At 40.5% G+C, this 17434-nt stretch overlaps 1 protein-coding gene across 1 annotated transcript in view; it reads left to right on the top strand.

Annotated features, from left to right (window-relative positions):
- RAD51B (RAD51 paralog B) overlaps window positions 1-17434 on the top strand; it is a 336350-nt gene that overhangs the window by 139706 nt on the left and 179210 nt on the right.

The raw sequence follows: 17434 nt of genomic DNA, 5'->3' as shown, positions 1-17434 counted from the left end.
AGTATCAGTTAATTGCAAGCTGTGACATGAGCTGGGTGTGAGAGAATGAAGGGTAAGTTCACAGAATATAATGGGTATGTGCAGGAAAGCTCAACATCCCGTTTTTGAGACTATTAAAAATATTTTAAGCAACTTCCCCTCCCCCAAACCAACCCCTCTCCAAAAGTTTTGATCTGTAAAGCAGAATGAGCATAACTTCAGACTGCCCTTGGCAACAGCTTAGAGGCTGCAGATAGTGTTAAATCCTGAGAGCACATTGCACTACTGCTCCAGTCCTCGCACTGTTTCTCTGCTGTTACCTTCTGTGCATAATTTAGAGGGTTAGCTTTGATCTAAAGAGAACTAAACAGCTTGAGCCCTGCCTAAGACAGGGCTTATCCTCATGGTCTTGCAAAGGACTACAGTAAGTTTCCACAAGAAGAGGGAAAGAGGGAAATGACTTGTTGTACTGGTATGTGTCTTCCTTTTATGGATTAGAAATGTGCTTAAAACTGGAGGGGGAGAACACATTTTTCCAGTTCTTCCCTCGTCTTCCTAAGGAGTCTCCATGCTGTAGATTGAAAGTGTTACTGTTACTTCCAAAAGCAAGGAAGAGAAAAGAAGAATGTTACACCGTCACCTAATTAAGAAAAAAAAACATTCCTGCAGAGTGCTAACAGATCAGGATTCTAGTCCAGCCTGTTCCCTGATCCCCTAGTTTTCTTTATGCAGGGAGAAATAGGTTTCTTTTTACAAGTTGAGGAATATTCTGATATCACGCCCCCTCCCAGGTGCACAGTGGGGCCGTGCTGCCCTCCTGACACTGGCATCTCAACTGCTTACTGGAATGGAGCAGGGCAGTGTTGATGCTGGGCCTGTGCAGGTGCACTGGCGGAGTCCATACTGCACTCCCACCAATATGCCTGCACATTGCTGGCACCCTTTGCCATCCAAATAAATGGCTCTGACACTGGTGTCAGTAGGGCAGCTGCGTGGCACTGCCCCAATGCACTGGTTGCTCCTGCTTCTAGCACACGATTTTCCTGAAGGTGCAGACCACCTCTTAAGCTAGAAAAGACTGTCAAAAGTATATGAATCTGGGTGTGACTTTCTTTCCTTTGTGCAGTGTCATCCAGCTTGAATTCCTCCCCTCCAGCTCATGATCAGTTGAACTTCTGCCGTGTTGCCAGGGAAAAGGCAACTCTTTCTCCATACAGCAGTGATTTGGGATGCCGTCTTGGAATGTGATGGTCCAAGTTCAATGCATACCTCTTTGAATAGAGCCTATGATATCACTGATGACAGAGATGGTCATGTGCAGACAGCTCTGCTTCATTTTCTGTGATTAAAATCCCCACTAGTTTAAGCTATTGGTAATGGGTCAGTTCATGTTACAGTACAGTAAGGCCTAGCTCCTTCATATTTACTGGTCCCAGGGACATCATCCTCACCATGTGGACTTGGGCCTGAATAAACATGGGGGTGCATGGAGGTACAAGTTGAGAGCAAGCATAATTTTTGACCTAGCACAACATGATTACTGATCATCAGCCTTAGCTTGCATTTTCCTGGTTTTATGGAACTTGTGCCAACATGAGATGCCGTTAAAGCAGGCTTGTTGGGAATTGAATTTTTCTGTTTTTTTACAGAGAAGTTTATTCAAATGCTAGGTTTTGTTAAATGTGTGTGCATATTATTCCAGTGAGTGGGTGTGGTTGTTGTGGTGCATGTGAGTGCATGTGGTTGTGGGGTTGGGAGGCAGGGCTCACATCCGTTTCTCAAGTTTCCCAATGTACTCACTGGCCCCAACAGTTTGGTGAACCACTGAACTAATCACTGTGCCGCATTGTCATATTCTGTAAGTAAGGGATTAGGCATTGCACATAGCATCCACTAGGTGGCTCCCTCTGCATATATTGGAGTCCTGGCAGAATTCTCACTTCAAAATTTAAATTGCACATGCAGTAATTTTCATCAAAATTGAAAAGAAATATGTGATATGATTATATTAAAAAACAGAATAAAAAGGGTCAGGTATCTCAGTCTTCAGCACTTTTTAAATGACTGTACCTGTTGCAGTTTATAATGGATCAGTTTGGAATCTGGTGCATTTGTCATCCCATAGAACACGTATGACAAGTATCAATTTATTTGCTTAACGGGTACCATTTTATAAGCAATATGAGTCTTATAATGTCAGAACCCTGTTTTGTTTAATTGTGTTATTCACATTGATGGAAGGGGAGCTTTAGTAATCACCACTAGATGTGGGATCTAAGGCTGCCCCTTGTGTTCCTAGCAGGGACAAGATATGAACTGAGGCCATCTGACCCAGCTCCTAAGTATTAAACACAATGTGGTACCCATTCTGTATGGCTAAAATGCAGTTGGATTTTGTTTTGAGCAGGTGATCTGGATCAACTGTGTAGCTAGTTATCTTACCACCTTGGGTTAATTTTTTTCTGATTCTTTAAGGTTGTGGAAACTAAAGATGTTTATTGGTTTAACCAGGGCTTTTTTTCAGCCAGGATTGAGTTCTGGCGCCTCTGTACATCGCACTGTGGGCGGCTGTGGGCAGCACGGCGATTGGTGCTGTGCAGTGGCCATGGGTGGGGTGAGAGGGTGAAGAAGAAAAGCTCCCCTAAGAAAAGCGCAACAGCTTTCACTGGGTTGACCTAAAAAAAGGTCAACAAGTTCCAGCACCTTTTTTTTCTAGCAAAAAAGCCCTGGGTTTAACCAAAATTGACATACCACTTGATTGTAATAAAACCTCTGAGGCGTTTACAAGAAATATTAAAATTATCATTAAAAACAATTAAAATTAACAGTGAAGAAATCAAAACATGCAAGTATTTATGTATCTGGATAGGCTTGCCCACAAGAAAACATTTTAAGTAGGTACTTAAAGTTTGTTTCAGTTGCTATTACTACTACAATATATTTGTTGATTTGCTTTATATAGAGCAAATCTTGGTACACCAGGAGAGTGAGAATTGCTCTAAAGAGCTTTTTCAAAAGTGAAAGCTTTATTTTAACAGTGCAGGCCTATGCTCACTTACTCAAAAGTAGTAATTAGATAATTAAATGGGGCTTATTTTTAATTAGTGTGTTTAGGATTGTAGCTTGAAGCACACACACAATTTCTTCTTACAGTAGTTACTAGTTCCTGACTACCATTTGATTTCCATTGTTAAAAAGGCTTTCTCCATGGAGAATGGCCCAGCAGATGGTAGGATATGCTGTCACCTAGCATCTAAAGACAGGCAAACCTACCTGCAGAAGTAATCTTTTGACTAGGATCTGGATAACTGCTCTACCTGTGCCCAAAGGCTTAAGTATGCTCAGTGTCATTTCGTTGTTTATGCAGTGTGAATTTCTGTCCTCCTCTGTATTTCCCTCTGAAATGGCTTCTACAGCCTGCTAATGAATTTCCAACATTAGTTCAAAGTACATAAGTTGAAGTAGAACATGAGAGTGAAACACTCTTGCTATCAGTCTGTTCTATTCCTGCCCTTTCTGATGGCTCAAGTTTTGTGCTGCTGGAGAAGGAGCTAGTGGAGTTATTTTGTGGCAGAAGGAAGGGATACAAGTGACCCCCTTCTTGGGATGAAGCACTCTTTGGCACCTCAAAGACTAACTAGCTCAGTGTGGCGTGAGTTTTTGTGGGCAAGAGTCCAAATTCTTTCAAATCAGGTTGCAAATCTCTGGGAGACCTTCCCAGCTCATCCTGCCGCTTTGATATTCCCCCTGCCAATTGCATCCTCTGGGATCTTGCTGCCTCTGAATGGAGAGTCCAATAATTGTCCAACAGTGGCTCTCGTGTTTATCTCTTTGTAACTGGCATCTCATTTGGATTTAGTTTCCTGTCATCTGTCAAAACTATCTAGGGCAACTTAGATTCTTTCAGAAATAACTGCCTCTGCAAAGAACAGCTCACAGTGAAGTAGTCATTTCAGCTTCCTTTAGGCTGGGTGCCAGTTTATAGAATAATGGATCTTTCTTCCTCTTGAGTTGCTCCTCTCTTTGCTCCTCTCTATCATTTTTCTTATGCAGATAAGGGAAAGTGGGGATATTTTTCATTGTGCTCAGTAAGCATCTGTGATTATTCATGGTGCGGAAGTGTTTTCCAGCATTCCAGCAGCCATCACAGTCATGAAATGTTCACCATTTTACTTTATGTGACAGTCCAGAGTATCATTTCCAGTAAAACGTTCTTTAAAAAATAAATAAATCCATGGGTTTGCTGGTATGATCTAGCTGTTGTTATTTAACCCAGGATACAAGTTTTTATAGAAGAATCAAGTAAAGCTTCCATAGGTAAGGGCCAGTTTAATCAGTGAGGGCAAATTTTGATTTGCTGAATTAAGAGTACCTTTGCTTATTTCTTGAGTAAGCATTTTATTCCAATGTGGCCACTTGGCAGAAAATGAAAAAATAATGATGGCATTCCCTGAATCACTTGAAGTTTTTCTTAATAATAATATACAAAATTATTCATAGAGTATTTATTATTTTTTTATAGGGGGCATATTTTGTCAGAACCATGGGGAAAAGAATAATTCCTCCCCCCTTTAATGCATGTTCCTATATGAGCTTTCATTTCAGGCTTTACTGTTGTCATAGGAGACAATTTTCTTTGGGACCTTGGTAGTAGACGAAATGGTTATCGCACACACCTGTCTGCTGCAGTCCCAAGGCTGGCAATCAACAATTAATTAATTGTAATTAATTAATTACAACTCCTCAGGTGATTTGTTTATTTTCACACCTTTCTTGCACAAATGAATATACAAGAGCTATCTCAAATATTCTCAGAAAGCACAGGTTGAAGTTTTGTAAAAATGCAAAACATACATAAATGTGAGTACATTTAATTAATTGGCTAAAAGGCAGGTGATTTTTGAACTAAAATATTTGTAATCATTGGTGAGCCATTGCTTAGCTAGATGTGCTAATTTTGGTGGTGTTTGTTTTATGAAAGTGAGTTGTGGGCAACTTACACCCACCAGGAGCGATGCCTCAATGTCTTCTGTATGTACTGCATTAGGAAGATTTTGGGCATCACATGGTAGGACAGCACAAAGATGTGCTGTCCCAAGCCCACATTCCCAACATGTTCACACTTCTGTCTCAGGGACATCTACACTGGCTTGGTCATGTACACAGATGACAGGATCCCCAAAGATTTTCTGTACAGGGAACTAGGCCTGTTGGCAGACCAACCATTACAAAGATATCTGCAAATATGACATGAAGGCTGGAAACAATAACCCTGCGATAAGGGAATCCCTGGAGATAGACCATCATATTGTGTATCCACAGCAGTGACCACAGGAGGAATGATCCCTGGGATGAATGCAGCAGAGCGGATAGTTTTAGCAGAGGCTGGGGAGGGTTGTGAGCAACTGAGGGAGGGGGTAACTCAGGAGGAGACAGTGCCCAATGGGAAGCCTCAACAGGAGGGTATGGTATTGTTGCTTACAACCTGCCCTCACAGGAAGCAGACCCATAGCAGAGGAGCTGGTATTTGCAATCCCAGCATTCCCACAAAGCAAGACTCATGAGTGAGTACCACATGTTGTCTTTAAAAGCTTGGTGGGTGTGATGTGGAAACTGTTGGGAGATCTTCATTGCTTTCATCCATTTCTGAACATCTTGCCTGATTCCTGTACTCCTGACCTGTTACTCTTGAACTCTTGTGTCTCCTCCTGACCTGTTACTCTTGAACTCTTGTGTCTCCTGCCAAGCCTGTAGTGTTACCTCCTGAATAAAAATATTTCTTACTTAACATAAAAGCCTGGGGGGGGGGGCATGTGTGGGCATGTGTATGTGTTGAGTGTGACACAAGACGGTCATACTATTTTTGTGCTTGAATGGCAGAGTTAGCTGCTATTAGGATTTTTTAATGAACAAATGACTGAACAAGTAGGAAACAAGTATGGGTCTTTAAAGACATGCACACATCTGGATTTGCATTAGTGCCAGTAGAGCCTGAGAAGCTTTTGGTTTCTGGGGGGTTAACATATATATTTGAGGATTTACATAAAACTCACATTGCCTTGTTTTTTCTTCTTTAATGTGGCATATATAATGCCACATTTCAGGGTAACTGGTTTCAAGTAGTAATCCTAAGATGTAAAATACAGAGGCTGGGCCTTTGAATTAGGTGTGAATTCACTTTTCCTTCATCATGTCAAGAGCGTGAATGTGCACTGCCTCTGCTACAACTAGACAGCAGTAACCAAATCAGCCCACAAGAGCAATTTGTGCTTATTTCCAAAGCACAGTTGTAGGGTGTGGATATGAGTCTGAGGCTGGTGGTGAATGACCTGTTAGATTGGCAGCTTCTATAGCTCATCCATTGCATGTATGGGGAAAAGTAAGAAATGGAGCTGATTCTGCCCTGGTTCACAAGCACCTTCCATGTGTTCTTCAGACTTCCAAGTACATGCTGTGAGTTAGAAAGAAATCAGTCACTTTGAAATTTTATCTTGCACTCAGCATTTGGCATATCCATATCCTAACTCCGGCTGCAGCTTTTAGAATCCACCACATGTTTACACTGGAAATTTCTCCATACATATATAGAGTTTGTTCTCTTATGAAATCATGTCTCAGGGGAAGGATAATTTAAAGACATTTCCGTTTGTTATGTCTGAGCAGAACTAGACTATTAGGGCTTGTTAATGCTGGATAAACTCAAGCCCTAGAACTGCCTTCCACTGTGGATTATAGAATCTGCTGCAAATGGCATTCTGACATGACCAGTATGATGATACCCAGGAGGCATTGCAATGTAGATAGTATGGTTTCTGCCCCTCCTCCCTTCTTTGAAATTGAGGGTTGCTAGATGGAATGATGCAGTGCTGAATTTTCCATTGCCTTGTGAATGTGAACGAAGAGGTGCTTCACATATTACCTTTTTCTTGTGAGTGAGTGTGTGTGGCACTTGCCAGTAGGCTCCCAATACCTGCACAGAAAATAAGACAGTTTTTATGCTCGTTTATATCCCTGTGGAGCCCTCCCCCGCAGTTTAGGTGGCCCTAAATTTCACTTGAAATGTGCACATTATTGTATTTTCTTGTATCTGTTTAGAAGGAAACCCTGTGTACCATTGTTGAATGTGTTTTGGAATGTAGATGGAACTGAATAAACTTTTACACAAAAGTAGCTGTTCTATTAAACATAGAATACATTCTAATCACATTTTGGTCACTTTAAAAGAAACTTTTCAACTGAAGGTCCTGCAGTTCCAGTCTGCTACATTTTCCAGAACCCGTCTGTAATCTTGGATTTACTTTATATGACTTTTGGGAGCAGATTTATAATAGCTCATTGATAAAATGACAAATGTTTTCTTCCCTGCTCTAGATATCACTTAAGCAATAAACATGTCTTACATTGTTTTTCCAAAGTCCGGGTTATCCTTCAGTATGAATATAGGATAGAGAACCATTAATTTGGCATTTCATAGACATAGCTATAAGCCAGGCAGAGACTGTAGTCCTACTTATATATTTCTCAACTTCAGCAGACAGATTTGGGTAAGGTAGGAATGCAGGATCAGTCAGGCTTAAACTGTCTCTTTTAAAATCAATTTGTGCTGACCTCAGCAACAGAGCTCATATTATGTACCAAATTGCTATTACAGTAAGCTGCTTCAAATACCTTCCTTAGTCCCTGTAACAGACTGTCACTCTGTTGAACTTGGACAATTCACTGAGGGATGTATTAGGTTCTGAATAAAATAAAATAAAATGCCTTTGCCTTTTCTGATTTCATTTCTTTTCTTTCCACTGCAGCTTAAGTATAGATACATTTTTATTGCTTTTTATCCCAACATTCATAAAACAGTGTAGCAAATTACTTTCCTGACTCCATGTTTTTTAATTCAGTCAATAAACCCTAACATGCTATTTTAAAAAATTAACAGGAGGTATACATTGGCAAATATGCCTTGCAGAGAATTTAGTTTCCCTTTGCATATTCTTTTTGTTGTTGTGAGAAAGCTATAACTAAGTCAATTAGCACTTTGTCTGAGCTTTGCCTGAAGATACTGGATACCAATGGAAGCTTTTATCTCTCAATACAAATAGGGACTTTAGGGAGGGGCTATCAAAAACTGGGGAAAGCTGGGAAAAAGGTTAAATTCTGGCTGTCATCGTCCCAGTCTTGGTTCTCCCCTCTCCCCCAAGTCTGCAATTTTGTTTTTAAAGATATTCATGTTAAATGCAATAACGTAATGTGTAGTTTGGCCCTCTAAGTGCAATGAGGGGGGAGTAGATTGCTATCTGAACTCTTTCATTTTACAAGTAGATGGAAAAGAATGAGCTTAGCACCACCCACACACCCACCCACAGCCTGTTGAGAGACAGCAGTTTTTAAGAGACTTAAAGGTGATCTTGTAGGTGAATTGTTTTGTTGTCTTTTCCCATTGTTGTCTCTGGTTAAAAAGGTTTTGTTAATTTTTTTGTTAATTGCAAAAAAACATGGGTGGATTACTTGTGCTGGGAGATGTACCAGGCAGCATGATCCTCCCAGTTTCTCTTGTAGCCCCCAAAGTAGTTCTTCTTTACCATCACCACCACCATAGAGTAGGCTCGAAAAAATAGCTCTTGCTTGTGTTGAGTCAGATGCATGTGGCTTGTGTTCATGTATCCCACACTGCTCCAGCCTTCTGGTAAACAGCAAGGAAGCAAATGGGCTCTGTTCAATGGGAGAGGATACTTGAGAGTGATTGTGTCACTTGCAGCAGGGAGCCACATGTTTACCTGCCCCACACTTGACATCATATATGACATCAGGTGGGTATCGCTTGCGGAAACAATCTCAGGAGCCAAATGACTTCTGTCACTAGGCCTAAATAGGTCTGTGGGCCAAAGGTTCCTCTTTCTTGTTTTAGGGGCAAGCTGAAAAGAAGGGAGGCAAGCTAATTTTATTTATGTATTTGCACATTTGTTCTTTCTAAGGTACCTAGAATATTGCTCGTAATGGTGTACCCTAGTACCTTGTGTGACACACACTCACTCTCCAAAGAAGAAAATACCCAGCTACAGTACTATTCTAGTGTCTGAATTTCAGGCATTTTACTCCTTTCCTGTTTAGTTTGTGGGCTGGCAGTTTCTTTTTTAGGTTGTGTATAATTACTGTTTGTCCCATTTCTGAGGTTATTTTTCTCTCTCCATTCACTTGAATCACTAGGGAATTGCTTCAGCTTTATTTTCTAAAAATATTATACTGTAGTTTGATATGCAGGGATTATCATGTGCTGGTTAAAATGAAATTCCTCATTTGGGAAGGATACCATGTAGAAAACTGGTCTGATCTAGGCTCTGGTTTATCGCCATTGATTTGGAAGTCTCTGAACTATTTCTATATGATGATAATGGGTATTTATCCCCTCTTTCCTCCACTCCCGTGAGAAATAAACTGATTTCCTTCCATCCCCTTATTTTTCCTGACTGCTTTACTCATTTCAACAATTGGTGAGAGTCAGTGAACCGTTCTCAATTACATAGATGCACATAATCGGTTAATTGATCAATAGCTAGAAATCAAGCAGCTATTCAAAGCTCAATCAATACAGTTTTATTTTACAATAATCTGCTATAGGCAAATCCCTGTTTGCACGGGGGTTGCTTTCCGTCTCAGTGCACACATCAGCAGTCGCGCATAAATCCATTCTGCCCCCTTCCAAGGCCGAAAGTGGCACAAGTGCGTGCCTTGGTGGCCCTCGTGGTGGACCAATAAAATGGTCATTTATTGTAATTTACCCAATCCGACAAGTATCAGTTCAGTTAAACCTTTACAACATGTGGACCATTTCAAGTCTTTGTGGACTACAATATATTTTGAACACCCCCCCCCATAAATCTGACTTTTGGTTATGATAGTCTGTTTCAAGCCACTTGCACCTCAACTTGGGCCCTGACCCTGCCTAGGCTTGGTGGTGGGTTTACTGAGGTGCCAGTGAAAGTTCTGCTTCCCAGTTCCCTGGGCATTCTACCCATTTCATCAAATGCCCCATTGCCTCTCTAACCTCCCTTAGTAACTTTTGCCCATCTCTTAAGATCTCCAAAGATCTCCCTTTGCTTGTGGTTTCCTGATGAAGTCCTCTCAAGAGGCTGCTGAACTCCTTGGGTCCTGTGCTGATACGTAAGCAATAAGCAGGAAGCAGCTCAGCTCTTCACAGCTTGTGTGGCCCAGAGAAGCCTCTCTATCCAGTAAGGTAAACAGTAGTTACTGTATGACCCCAGGAGAATCTTTCCTTTCTCTTGTAATCCAGGCATCTTTATACTATGCAACTACTACCACTATCCGCAACTCCAGATCTGTTTTTCTGCCTCCTCGCCCCTCAAACGCCTTACATGCAAAATAGTGAATAGTTTATTGACGTGTTACCATCCATGTTAAAATGCCTAGAATCCCCAAATACGGGATTTGCAACCGCATGATTTTAATTTCTCTCTCTTAAAAAAGAAAGATTTGGAGCTAGAATTGGTTTCAGGTTTTAATGTGTAGGATGTTTTATTACACTTCTACTCATGATTGGCGAAAACAGTAGTAAAGGAGTAAAAAGTTCCAGTGAGAGAGGAAAATGTGCCCAGAAGGTTTTAAGAGTTGTATACTTTTCACTTTAAAACCCTGAGAGCCTCAGTGCCCGGCTTCCTCAAGAGCACTCTTCATCAGTTCACACACATTCAGTTCAGCGGTTGAATAGTTTCTCAGAGCCCTGAGAGCCACAGCACACAACTTCCTCAAGGAACAAACACCGCCAGCTAACCTTATGAAGAATGCTTCTTGAGGAAGCTGGATATTGTGGCTCTCTAAAGCTTTTAAACCACAGAATGTGCTCTTTCTGTGGAGAGGTTTGTTTTGCCAGCACTGGGAAGTGGCAGGATGGTCTTCAGAATGTATCAAGTGTGTAATATGGATTACTGAAGTTTTGTGAAGAATTTGCTTCATGAATGAAATCTTTTGTATTAGCTTAAGTGACAGGCTCCCCATCAGTCACTTCATTTATCCAAGGCCACATCCTGAATCTCCTGTGGACTTTTGGGTGTTTTATTTCTGTATTTCAGATGTCTTCAGTGCTTGAGCCCCTTGTTTATTGTGAACTAATGTTTTGGACTATTCAGTACCAAAATGTGTATTTTGATCCTCCTTTATGTATATAATATAAATATGAGCCATTATTCCCAACCATAATTTAAAGTGCAGTAAATAGTCTTTTTTTTCCTTAACATGCTATAGAAGCAAATATAGATATTCAACCAGTTGCTTCCTGTGAATAGAGCTGATCATGTCTTTGTTGTCTTCCCTGTCCCACTGGATAGATTTTATTTGAGTACATATTAATATAGAAAAGCAGGGAATGAATGAACAAACAAAATTTACTATATTAACTCCAATATTTGCTATGACATTCTTTAAAAAACTTGGTTCATGATGCAGTCAAAGTTAAACTCCTTTAAATACTACTATCAGCTGGAGAAATGCTTCATTCTTCCATAGGACATACATGTGCTTTATTCACCAGTAAAAGTGATAGGGCTTAAAAGTGCTTAATTATAGTAGTGTTAATTTGTAGTGTTAATTTGTTTCTTTCATTTCTCATGTGTTATAGTCACATTCTGTGCAAGCATGTACTGAATTATTCTGTAGCAATTTAGTTTTTGGAAGGATCATAGATTCACCCTCCGTTCAGAAATAGGCAAACATTTGCACTATTGCATATTGATAGGAAAGTGCCTTCTTTAAATGAAAGGCATGTTTATCATTAAGATTTTATTCCTAGCCTTATCTCTTAATTATGTGGTATGTAGATAATTGAAAGCCGGGGTGGGGTGATGTGTTTTCCTAGCACTGAAATGTGAGCTGGGCAGGTTCAGAGGGCAGTTCCAGTTGAAACGTCAGAATACTGCCATATATTCTCAGAAACCATCAGTGGAATCTTATTGCTGTCTAGGCTATATCTTGACATTTTATGGCATAAACAACATGTTTTGCTGTGCCCAGAGACCGCACAGTAGGGCTACCATTGGAAGACAGTACAGCATAGATTATGCTCTTCCTGCAACCCCCCTCGCCCCCTCTCCTTTTCTTTTGGAGTTATACACGGCACTGTGGCTCGGAGGTCATTTGTTTCCCACAGCTTTACTAGACACTGTGGTGGGCAGGGGAATAATCTTTCACAAGGGGCTTGTTCATCTAAAATAAGTCTCTTTACTAGTGCTGGGAGAGCTGAGCAGTGTGTGTGTATTCCTTTGCATGTCATTCATTATGAAGCCCTCTGCAGTTTCTTGTGAACTTATTTTATGGCTGATTTTGGAATGATTCTCTTTACACTGGATTCCTGTGTCTAGCTGACCAAATTATGAGACATTCTACTTTCTTCAATGCACTTATGAAAAAGCACATTTGGTTGAAATCAAAAGGGGAAAAAATGTTTTTCTTAAAATACATCCTAACTGTTCTCTACCAAGTACATTGTCCTCCTTAGAAGCATTTGAGAGCTAAGCATGTCAGAAGAAAGAAACTTTATGAATATCTGATCTAACACATTTCTATGGCCATTTAAGCTCTCATGTAATTCATTTGGGAACCCTGATTGGGTCATAGTTCCTAGTTGCATTTTACCTATTTGCTGTAGGAAGCACTGAGGTTCCTAAGCAATTTAAAACCACTTTGAGGTTCCATTACAACCAAGCAGTATATATGTTTGAGTCAATAAATAAGATTCATCATTAAATTCAGAAAAAATAATAATACATAGTTTTAATAGGAGAAATTTTGGGAGGGTCTTAGTGGGGGTCACAAAAACCATTTGGCACTACTGCATGGTACCTAAAGGAGCAGCAATTTAAACAAAAACACCCCCCCCAAAGTTTTTAAAGGCCCGGGGGGAGGGGTGTAGCTTGGGGACCACACAAACAAAGTGAAACTTTTGGCATCATGGTATTACAGCAGAAGACCCACTGGAGCAGTCAATACTAAAAAAACCCCCTCAAATTTAAAAAGAAATAAAAAGAAATTAATGACATATCTTGTGGGGTCATAGGGGCACATCAACATCTTTGGTGCTGAATAAAAATATTTTAAAACAGTTGATAATAGTTGATGGTAAAGTCTTTTGGAAGGCAATTATAAGAGTTGTGGTTCTCGTCACTTTCACTCAATGACCGCACTCAATTTGATGTGTGGGGTTCCTGACATAGAACAAGATAAAAAGTAATCCATATTGAGCAGAACATACACTTGGGCTTTTCAATTCCAAATTTTGAAGAGAAGACAGTCCCCAAAGTTCCCCAAGGTTAAAGACCTGCTAGAACACAACATACACCGCCTGAGGGCTTATGAAGAAGGTGAGCGGATTTGGACTTGACTATTTGATTCTTGTGACTATCATATAGATCCAAAAGTGTCATTATTGTTTCTCACTTTTTTCTCAGCTGGCTTATTCCTCTTATTTTCAGTTCTTCTTCTTATCCCTCTTCTACTTTGCCATATGAGTGGGCTGTTATTCTATAACTTCCCTCCTTCTGTTCCTCCTTCCTCTTTCATTTTACCTTCTCCTGGATATACTGGATGGAACTTTGCTGCCAGCTATTGCAAGTACAAAATCTTGAGTAGTTGTTTGTCTATCTGAAAGCTGGACAGAGCTTCCTCTATTGCTCTTGCTCTTTGCACTGCTGATGGAAGCTTCTGCAGAGAGTAGCATATCGTAATAATCGAAACATAGGTGGTGTTATAAAACACTCTCAGCATTGGTAAAGTTTTAGAACTAGTAATTGAACAGTGGTCTTGCTGTCTCAGTTTTTGGTTAAAATGGGATGGTCCTTATGTTGGTAACATATAAATTAAACCCCCATTGCCAGTAGAAGATAATGGCCTTTTCCATGACCTTCTGCAAATGAAACAAAAAGCTATTGGTAGGGCAAAATTTCATAGAAGTGGATTTGTTTGAAGAAAAAGTCATCTCTCTGAATTGGGTAATTGGATAGCTGTTCTGACTGCCTTGAGGCTTCTACCAAATATATAATTGCATTAGTAACTTCATTGTCTAAATTAAAAAACAGGCAGCTTGCTGTTGTACCATTTCATTCTCAAGTGCTTTGGGATATGAAATCATGAATCTTCTGATTGAAGTGTGCAATGTGGCCTTTGTATAATGTGTGTTCGTAGAAAGTGTAACCTATCAGACCATAGATAAATAAATAAGCTGTGCTTTATATAAAAGCAGAATCTAAGGGGTTAAAGGTTATAGATAACCCTTCTGAGAAGTGCCTGACTTTGTGAGATGCAGTGAAAAATATATCTATGTCATAGGTCTTTAATTTAAGATTAGTATGTTCTAGGCACTTAATATCTGGAAGTGCTGGGGAATGTGTTCGACAGGGCATCTCTGTTAAACAGAGGTCCAGAAATCTTGACTAGCATTGGTAGCCAAGCCAAAATTGTGTTTTGAGGACCCTGTCCTTAGCTAAAATGCTCAGTGCTTTAGCCGACCACCAGTAGCAGCAGCCCAAACATCCTCTCCAGCCTGGAGCAGGGATAGTCTCCACTGTTGCACTGAGCAGTTCCAGGAATGATCCCCAACCCTTCTCCAGCTCGAGGCTGCTCTGCTCTCCTGTCACTCTTGCCAGAAGATGAGTGTATGAGCAAGAAGTGTGGGACTCCAGATATTGATGCACATGGGAAGCAACCTTCATGGTGAGGACCTGACCTCTAGTATTAACTGTAGATTCCCAGTACGGATTTTTACCTGTATATTAACTGGAAACAGTTGCATTTTGTAGGGTGCGCAAGTTACCATTTTAACCTGCGGTTCAGTTTACTTCCACACTATTAGGCAGCACCCAGCTGTAATAAGTACTAATACTTAGTATTTGTATGTTTTTGAGCCTGCCTTTGGCCACCTGTGAGTTCATTGTTATGGTGCCAGTTGAACTGGAGAATTCCTATTTCACTGCTCACTCTTAACTAGTACATTACCCCACTTCAGATTATTAGTCATATTTTATCCATACCTGCATAATCTGTTTACAAAAAACTTCATGTTTCTGCTTTGGCTGAAATCAAAAGTTGAAAATCTACACAGATATTAATTTTTAATTTTTTTTACATATTTTCTTTTTTGCAAGTTTTGTAAAAAGCAAACTTTCTGCATATGTGATGACACTGTGAAATACTGGATCCAAGGGTATGGGGTGTGAGCTGTGCCTTCATGTTGATCAGTGCGGATGAAGGGTGATAGGCAAATTTAATAAATAATAATAATAATAATAAAATATAGATACAACTCCCCTGATTAGCATGTAATCCCTAAGTGTATTTCCTAGTGTACACTCAGTGTATGTTGCTAAAATAATGAAACCTTAGCTCTTCAAAATACGTTTACCCTAACCCTAACCCTAACCCTGAATTTGGAGATTAAATATGAAAGCGAGTTACTTTTCTTCTTTTTTTGCAGGGGTGTGTGTATGCCTTGATGCACTATACTTTGAGGACAAAAGACGTGTTCACAAATTAAATGGTACCTCCCTATAGAGCAAGCTATTTTATCCCAGTTTATATTAAGAAGGGGATTTTGCTTCATCTAAAGTTTTTTTTTTCCTTTTGGGGGCGGGAAGAATAAAAAGTCACTCCCAAAGTAATGACCTTGGCTTAGAAATATTTTTGTGGGAAATATGTGTCTGGGAGCTATATTTGGGTTTATGTCAAAGCATATCCTCCCTTGATCATGTTTTATATCATTTTTAGGAGCAGTAGGATTTTATTGAGCATATAATTCATTTAACGGTGCTTATCTGCTGGTTCTGCTGCTTTTATTTTGTGGTTATATTGTTCTTTGATACTATATTTATTTTGTCATTCTTTTCATTATTGTTGTAATCCACTGGGGGGTGTGTGTGCGGGGAGAAGAGATCATCATAAAAATTATAGAACAGAGAGAGAGATGCAAACCTCGAAATAGTACAAAAATATATGACTTTTTAAATAAAACTGTATGTTGTCTGATGTGCTTCAATTAAATCCTTACTTAGAGTTGCATGATTAGTTGTTGTTTTTTGAATGCTATAGCAGGGCAACATGCTCAGAACCATAATTCCCTACTGGAATTATGGGAGCTTTGGAGTTGGTGTTTTTGACAGGAAGTGAAAGGTTTTGAGCATGTTTAAAACATTATTTCAAGGCAATGGGCCTGCTTCCCTATGTGTCTGGGATCTGGGGGTCCCTCAAATGCTGGTTACACCCCTCCCAAAAACACACACATACTTTGAGAAAGTTGGGTTTTTGTTTCTTTGTTTGAAAGAGAGTGGATGTCCTATCTAGGTTTTGCAGTCTTTCCTTCTGGCTGCTCACAAATTCTGCTTGAGTAAAGTTCAGTACAATATTCAGAAGGAATAACCAGAAAATGACTGTCAGTGCAAGTACAGGGACGTTTGTCTGAAGTTGGTGAGGCATTTTTGACTATAGAATAGACGCTGTGGAATGCCTTCTTCAAACAGGTTCACCTGCCAGTATTGCTACTTGGGTGTTTTTTTTAAAGAAAATGCTTGTTTAGTTTAATTTTGCTGCTGTAAAGTTTTTGACTGTTAGGATCTGATCTATGGACTTTCCTACTCTTGTCTTTTGTCTTTTTCTTGATTTATTGTTTTTAAATTTTGTCATAGTGGGTTGCCTTGAAGACTGGAAAGACCGCTTTAAATCAGATTGGAATTTGGGTGAATTTATACTGCCTTGCAAATAGAGGTCATGGTACAGTGGTACCTCGGGTTGCATACGCTTCAGGTTACATACGCTTCAGGTTACAGACTCCACTAACCCAGAAATAGTGCTTCAGGTTAAGAACTTTGCTTCAGGATAAGAACAGAAATCGGGCTCCGGCGGTGTGGCGGCAGCAGGAGGCCCCATTAGCCAAAGTGGTGCTTCTGGTTAAGAACAGTTTCAGGTTAAAAACGGAGCTCCGGAACAAATTAAGTACTTAACCCGAGGTACCAGCGCAGGTGGCGCTGTGGGTTAAAGCCTCAGTGCCTAGGACTTGCCGATCGAAAGGTTGGCGGTTCGAATCCCTGCGGCGGGGTGCGCTCCCGCTGCTCGGTCCCAGCGCCTGCCAACCTAGCAGTTCGAAAGCACCTCCGGGTGCAAGTAGATAAATAGGGACCGCTTACCAGCGGGAAGGTAAACGGCGTTTCCGTGTGCGGCTCTGGCTCGCCAGAGCAGCGATGTCACGCTGGCCACGTGACCCGGAAGTGTCTCCGGACAGCGCTGGCCCCCGGCCTCTTGAGTGAGATGGGCGCACAACCCCAGAGTCTGTCAAGAATGGCCCGTACGGGCAGGGGTACCTTTACCTTTACCTTTTATCACTGTATAGGTGCCCACTCCCTGCTCCCTATATCCTCCTCCTTTGCAGCTGCACTCCTTTTATTCTTTAACGCACCCCTTTTTCCTC

This window comes from Podarcis cretensis (assembly GCF_951804945.1).
Source record: "Podarcis cretensis genome assembly, chromosome: 1".
Lineage (NCBI taxonomy): Eukaryota > Metazoa > Chordata > Lepidosauria > Squamata > Lacertidae > Podarcis > Podarcis cretensis.
This window is presented reverse-complemented; position numbering and strand designations above follow the sequence as displayed.